This window comes from Polyodon spathula, chromosome 20 (assembly GCF_017654505.1).
Source record: "Polyodon spathula isolate WHYD16114869_AA chromosome 20, ASM1765450v1, whole genome shotgun sequence".
Classification (NCBI taxonomy): Eukaryota; Metazoa; Chordata; class Actinopteri; order Acipenseriformes; family Polyodontidae; genus Polyodon; species Polyodon spathula.
In genome coordinates this window covers 17,304,887-17,312,046 of record NC_054553.1, presented here as the reverse complement: position 1 = coordinate 17,312,046, position 7,160 = coordinate 17,304,887, and the positions used below count along the sequence as shown (strand labels likewise).

General features: G+C 35.4%; 1 long non-coding RNA gene across 1 annotated transcript; it reads left to right on the top strand.

Moving 5' to 3' along the window:
• The first annotated feature begins 1,658 nt into the window (after window positions 1-1,658).
• Window positions 1,659-3,766, top strand: LOC121295614. Its single transcript, XR_005946950.1, has 2 exons — window positions 1,659-1,841; window positions 2,688-3,766. It is a non-coding gene; the product is annotated as an uncharacterized LOC121295614 (long non-coding RNA).
• The last annotated feature ends 3,394 nt before the right edge of the window (window positions 3,767-7,160 follow it).

Sequence of the window (7,160 nt, the reverse complement as noted above, 5' to 3'; positions counted from 1 at the left end):
CTGCAATGGACTGGCATCCAATCCAGGGTGTAGTCTCGCCTTGCACCCTATGTCTGCCAGGTTGGGCTCCGGCTCACCTTAACCCTCTATAGGATTAAGAGTTACAGATGGATGGATGTGGTGTGTTCATTACTTTGAGATATAATAATAATAATAATAATAATAATAATAATAATAATAATAATAATAATAATAATAATAATAATAATAAAACACTGACTAATTTTAACATTTCTAAAGGGATAGCATTAACATACAAAACCCAAGATTAAATAAATACATATGTTAGTTATTTTCTTAGGCTGAGGAAGCAGGTTGGTGTTTGTGGGTTTTTGTGATTTCTGAATCCAGTGAAGGCATTGCCCAGCCTGGAAACCTTAATTTTGTAAGTTTTGTTTTTTTGTATTGCTTTATTTGTGTTTAAATCCCTTTATTGTTGCCCTTGTGCACTTTTATAGTATTTTTTTTTTTAACTGCAGACTGCCTCTGGGCCTCTATCCACTCACCAGCCTGCCACAAAGATGTTCCGAAAGTGTTGTAGAAATGTGTTTAGTCCATCCAACAGTATTCTACAAGCACGTAGTTGAATGGAGCCATAAGTACATAGTGTAAAATATGAAGATCAGGTGAGAGAATAGGTGTTCTTTAAATCTTGGAAACTGTGTAGACCCAAATCATGAAAAATGTCATTTAAAGTGAATATCCCTTTAGAAGACCAAGCTGAGTACTTAAATGGCTGCCCCTCAGTCATTATCAAAAGGTTATTCCAAATCAAAGAGCAGCTGCTAAATTTTGAAACTCCAATACTTTTTTTTTAACCATTTTCCTGATCTTGAAATAATGAACTATAATAGAACCTGCTGTAAGATTAAATGCCCTAGACTTATGTTTTGAAAAGGGAATGTCTTGAAGCAGTAGAGGTGATACCAGTGAGGTCTCATTTTTTTTGACAAGGCTCCAAAGGCACATAAAAACATAAAACAGTTTACAAACGAGAGGAGGCCATTCAGCCCATCTTGCTTGTTTGGTTGAATGCCCCTTTGTCTAATGTTCACTTGTGACCCCTGGTCCTTGTTTCTTTTTTCAGGTTAAAAAAGTCCTTTGGGTCGACATTGTCAATATCTTTTAGAATTTGGAATGCTTGAATCAGGTCGATGCGTAGTCTTCTTTGTTCAAGACTGAATAAATTCAGTTCATTTAGCCTGTCTGCAATTGACATGCCTTTTAAACCCTGAATTATTCTGGTCACTCTTCTGCACTCTTTCTAGAGCAGCAATATCCTTTTTGTAGAGAGGTGACCAGAACTGAACACAATATTTTAGATGAGGTCTTACTGATGCATTGTACAGTTTTAACATTACTTCCCTTGATTTAAATTCAACACTTTTCACAATATATCCAAGCACCTTGTTGGCCTCTTTATAGCTTTGCCACATTGTCTATATGAATACATTTAAATTTTCTTTAAAAAGTCAACAAAATTATCTTTACTTCCCTGATTAAGTATGGGTTGGATTTTAATACCTAAATAAGTGAAACCGTTAACATTGCACTGAATCAGGAATCCTTCTTCTTCTTCTTCTTCTTCTTCTTCTTCTTCTTCTTCCACTTAAAAATAAAAAAAACACAAAAAAGAAATCTCGTTATCACTTCCCTCCTTGGTAATCCTTATGACCGGAAACCACAAGCTTTTTTTTTTGCCACAGTTTCAATATATATTCACTGAGCAGCCTTGCCTTTTTCACTAACTTCATTGAGCAAGGAAGACAAATTGCTTTCTTTGCTGTGTGACTGAAGTGACCCCCACTTGGTATCTGTTTAACAAGACAGCTCTTCACTGAGTAAGTAGTGATTCATTGTGATTAATTAAAGAGTGCCTAGTTTTGAAGAGCAGTTGAACGTACTTTTTATTTTGGCTTGTGAGCTAATTAATTAGCATTAATTAATGATAACTATAAATTCATACATACAGTAGCCTCCAGAATTATTCATACCTTTGATACAATGTATACAAAGTTGGTTTTAGCATGCAGGATTTGTTGCATAAATAAATGAAAATATGAAAAATTGTAAGACTATCTGGATACCGCAATAACATATAGTAGCCTCCAGAACTAGTCATACCCTAAATACAATGTAGAGTCAACCTTCTTTATACCTCCTGGTAAGGACCATGGGCAAAACTGGCAATAAAGAAGGGGTGGCATTAAAGAGAGGGTTTAAAAAAAGTAAATATTATGGTTCTCAATCATGCCTTAAGTAGCCTATACAGCATTGCCATTTAAGTACAGTGGTTAAAACAGAAAGAAAAACATGTACTTTCAGACTTTTTTTTTTTTTAAAGAAAAAATGCTCTGCTTTAAACATTTGTTAGGCTTAATTTATGCAAATCCTGCTGGACGTAACAAATCTTTTACTGTACAGGTACTTTTTTTTTTTTTTACTGTGCTTTATATAGAAGTCGCATTTACTTATGCAACAAATACTGAATGTAAACTTGCATTTACACATAATATATAATATATATATATATATATATATATATATATATATATATATATATATATATATATATATATATATATATATATTAAGATTAATTAAGACTATGCCCAGATAAGTTTTGAAGAAGATACGGGTCTAAACTCAATCCTTCTTCTACTATATATGTATACTTCTTTCTGCAGCTGATGTCAAAGATGTTGAAGATCCTCTTCTTGGTGTCCTTGATGGTTTTGACTGCTTGCCGCATCCAGTCTGTAAAGATTCCATCTTTCAATGGTTCTGATGCTGGTACCCAGAAGCTCTGTGCCCGCCTCTCAAACCCGGAGACTGGGGAGCAGCTGGAGCTGCATTCCCTCAGAGAGAAGAAGCTGCTGGGAGCTGGTTGGAGTGGAGCCTTCAGCTCCTTCAATGTGATGGACAAGTGTCAACTCTCTCTGTGGGCAAATCCCCGAGAATGGAGTGAGTCTCGCTCCTTCCCGAGTGGTGCTTATCCCAACCAGCTCTTAAGTGCTGTTGGCTTCCTCTCCAGCTACCAGTGCACATGTGACGACCCCATAAAAAATAAAAATTTCAAAAATTTTGTACGCAGACACCTTGCATCTGAACAGGAACAAGGTAGCGACAGTTTCTGCACAGATAAAGTAAGACAAAGACGTAAAACTTGCCAACCTACAAACCCTTTTGTATTCTCTACCGCGGGGAAAGTAATCCGTGTGTGTAGAAATGAAGGTGTCCAGGTGCCAAACTCAAATTTGTATAAGAGCAAAAACCTATTCAGAATGGTGGATTGTAAGAAAACAGACCCAAACGCAAACCCCCCAAATTGTTCCTACACCGCCGAAAATACAAACGAACAAAGATTTATCATTTTAGAGTGTAATAAAAGAAGGCTGCCTATACATTTTGAGGCATCAGAAGCTCCTTCTGTATTTGGGTTCACTGACAGAGTTTAAACTGCTGTGAATAACCTGCTCTCTCTGCACTGCTTATTGCTTTTAAGTAGTTTGTTAAGTCTGTTAATTCCTCTTTATTATTTCGTAGTAGCCCTTGAAAAAAAAAAAAAAAAACTATACCGAAAGTATACTTGGATCAAAATAGTACAGATTGTCTTGACCAGAGAAGTGATATTTGTATGAATTTGTGGTAAACTGACCCTCTTTGGTAATTCCTTATGTTGAGATGTTCAGAATAAAAATGCAATGCATCATTTCTCCTGTAATCCCTGCTGTTTGAATGCAATAAAAGCTTTTGCTGCATGAAACACTTGTCGTGACTGTGTGTTTAAAATTTATATATATATATATATATATATATATATATATATATATATATATATATATATATATAGTAGAAGAAGGATTGAGTTTAGACCCGTATGTATGTATAGATAGATAGATAGATAGATAGATAGATAGATAGATAGATAGATAGATAGATAGATAGATAGATAACTCTGTAACATACACTTAGGGAGACTTTACATTGACTTCAATTTCAATTTTAACCTAAACACATAACCCTAACCCTGGGTTTAAACATCATAAGGACACAAACAAGATGATTTTTAAAAGGTACAACATAAGAACTTGGTGGCAAAGTTATTTTAAAAGCCAGATTTCTGTAACCATATCACTTTATATTTTTAAAGGTTGGACAAGTGATTTAACTAATTAACTAATAACTAATTTTATATAAACTCTCTGAAAGCAATACACTTAATGACAGAAATCTGGTTTTTAAAATCACTTTTAAGACTTCTTATTTTGTCATGAGTGCCTTTACTGGATATGCCACTCAGGAGCCCTTCACTTTTAATGAATAATCTGCACACAATGGCTATAACACAGTAACACAATGCTGCCTTATTTCAGTGTTAGAATAAATAAAGATACATTGTTCCATTTTCCTATTTACCTGCTACTTCACTGATCCACTTGTCTTCAGTTTCTGCTACTCATATGTTTACCATTGCAGAAGTTGTGGTAAATGTTGCAATTAATCTTATTGTCTTTTGCAGTTGTGGTAACCAGTTAATTTCACACTCTACAAATTGTGGCAAAAATTCACATTTGGTAACTTATGGTACCCTGTTTTTGGGCTGTGCAATGCTATAGATTTAAGTGACAACCCTCTTGGAAGCCTATATCCCTAATTGCCCACTTCGGTCACTGGATGCTGGATTACTGTCTACCTATTATTATTCAGAAGAAAACTTTATGGAACAACTTGCCCATCACAATTAGAATTGGTTCACATTTAAGTCGTACCTTATGAGTGTTCATCCAATGTCCTAAATTTTCTAAGTGTGAAACTGGTGAAATAGATGGGGTGACATGTAAGGTGACTGGGATCCTCTCTATGGTGACACCCTTCAATGTTGTGCACTGTTTGGATTATTTATGAGTTAACTGGGTGAATAAAACAAAAACCCTAACGACACTAATTACAGATGATAGCTAAATAAGTCTTTTTTGAATAGAACCTTCGGAATAGGAGATTAACGACGGATAAGCCAGGACCTACAGACGCGTTGTTGACGAGATGTCCTAATATTAGTCTTTCGGGAGGGGAATACGTCAGCTATAGGATTAACTGGTGAGTTCAGTTCCAGATTGTTTGAGAACGGACCACCGTAAAAGTATGGATAGTTATATAGCACCTCAATTATGGAACAACTTGCCCATCACAATTAGAAAAGCCCTTTGAGTCGATGCCTTCAAGTCAAGTCTAAAAACTCATTGCCTGGTGGCATTTTTCATCCAGGTGAGCTGATATCCTCTTGCACCCTTTACTGTTCCCACTGTTTTTTTTTTTTTTTTTAAATCACATTTTATAATATAGCTTATATATTCTGTTGTGTTTTTATTCTGCTTTTTTAAAATTAAAAAATATATTTTTATTAGTTTTCAGATAGACTTTAAAGCTAAAGTGCAAGTGCAAACGTTTTAGTCATCTTGTCTATCTTCAGCACAGGAAACAGCAATGGCTAGTATAGTTTGTCATACAATATTAAAGGTTCTTCCATAACATTTCAAAACCAGGAGGTGATGACCGACACAGAAAATAATACGCAAAGTGTTTCTAAACAGGACACATTGTTCAGATAATTGTAATAATTCAAATTACATACTAAGTCACTCCTAAGATTAGCATTAACTCATATGGCTCAATAATGGCAGATGTGTGCAAATCAAGTTGTATCTCCAAACCTTCTTTCCCCTGTTGTCTTTGTTTCTAGCTAATGTTCCAGCTACCTCCAGCACCCCATGTTCTGACATTTTCAAACCTGACTATTTTGTTTCACCTCTCTGTTGATAAACTAATTCTGTCCATGAAGCCAAGCACCTGCGTGCTATATCCATGTCCTACTAAACTGCTTAATGAGTGCTTACCAGTCATGTGCCCTCTACCATCGAGGATCTAAACAGTTACTTGGCCTCTGGTTGTGTTCCACTGGTTTTTAAGACTGCTGCTGTCACTCCTCTCCTGAGAAAGCCCCAGCTGGACCCCATTGTCCTTGATAACTACAGACTCCATCTCCAATCTGCCTTTTCTCGCTAAAGTGCTGGAACGAGTGGTGACTTTTCAACTGGTTAATCACCTTAAACACAATCACCTCTTTGAAAAGTTTCAATTTGGTTTTAGATCGCTTCACAGTACTGAAAGTGCACTGTTGAAAGTTACTAACGATCTTCTTTTGCAGGCAGACTCTGGTAAATTGTCCTACTCTTCACCTACAAGTGTCTCCTTATGGCCCAGGTTGCTCTTTGCGCTCCTTCAGTTCAGGTCTGCTCTGTCCCTTCCTTCCACCTCATCTGTATGGGTGGTAGAGCTTTCTCTGTCTATGGGCCCAAACCCTGGAATCTCTATCCATGAGGCAGACTCTCTTTTGATTTTTAAAAGTTGGTAAAAACATTCCTCTTTTGGCCTATTCATGATTGTTCAGCGCTTTGTGAAAGGCGCTATATAAAACCAGTTTTTATTGTATTGTATTGTTTTTATTCTGTTTTACGTCTTATTTTTATACATGCATACTGTTATCCAGTAACGTCTTTTTTTGCTTGTGAAGCACTTTGTGTCAACCTGTTGTGAAAGGCGCGCGTATATATATATATATATATATATATATATATATATATATATATATATATATAAAAAATTTTTATTGAATAATTGTCCAAGATACACTGCTCCAAATTGTTATGTCAGTGTGCACCTCTATCTCTCCTTTTTCATAGCAGCACATAAAATAAGAACCTGATTTTCAATTCAGTAGCTCGGTAGAAACACCAATCACAACATATTTAGTTTAGAATATTCTGGAGTGTGCAATAAATCAAGGTAGGAATAACAATACACAAAATTACAGCAAACTATTTACAGACTGAAATAAATCAATAAAAGAAAAATAACATTACTACTGTAATAAATAATAACTGTAATTATTGTCTACTGTATGTGTAGACAAAATTAAAGTAATTTCAGACCATGAGGATATAGTTTTGAGATTGGTCCAGTACAGCTTGGCTACGGAACTTCCTAAACATGTAATGCTAGTTAGGTATAAAATAATGGAAGGTCAGGAATGAACCAAGACTATAAAATAGTTTTCTTTGCAGCTGTAAGAGCCTCTAAAAGGAGCCTACAATTTACCA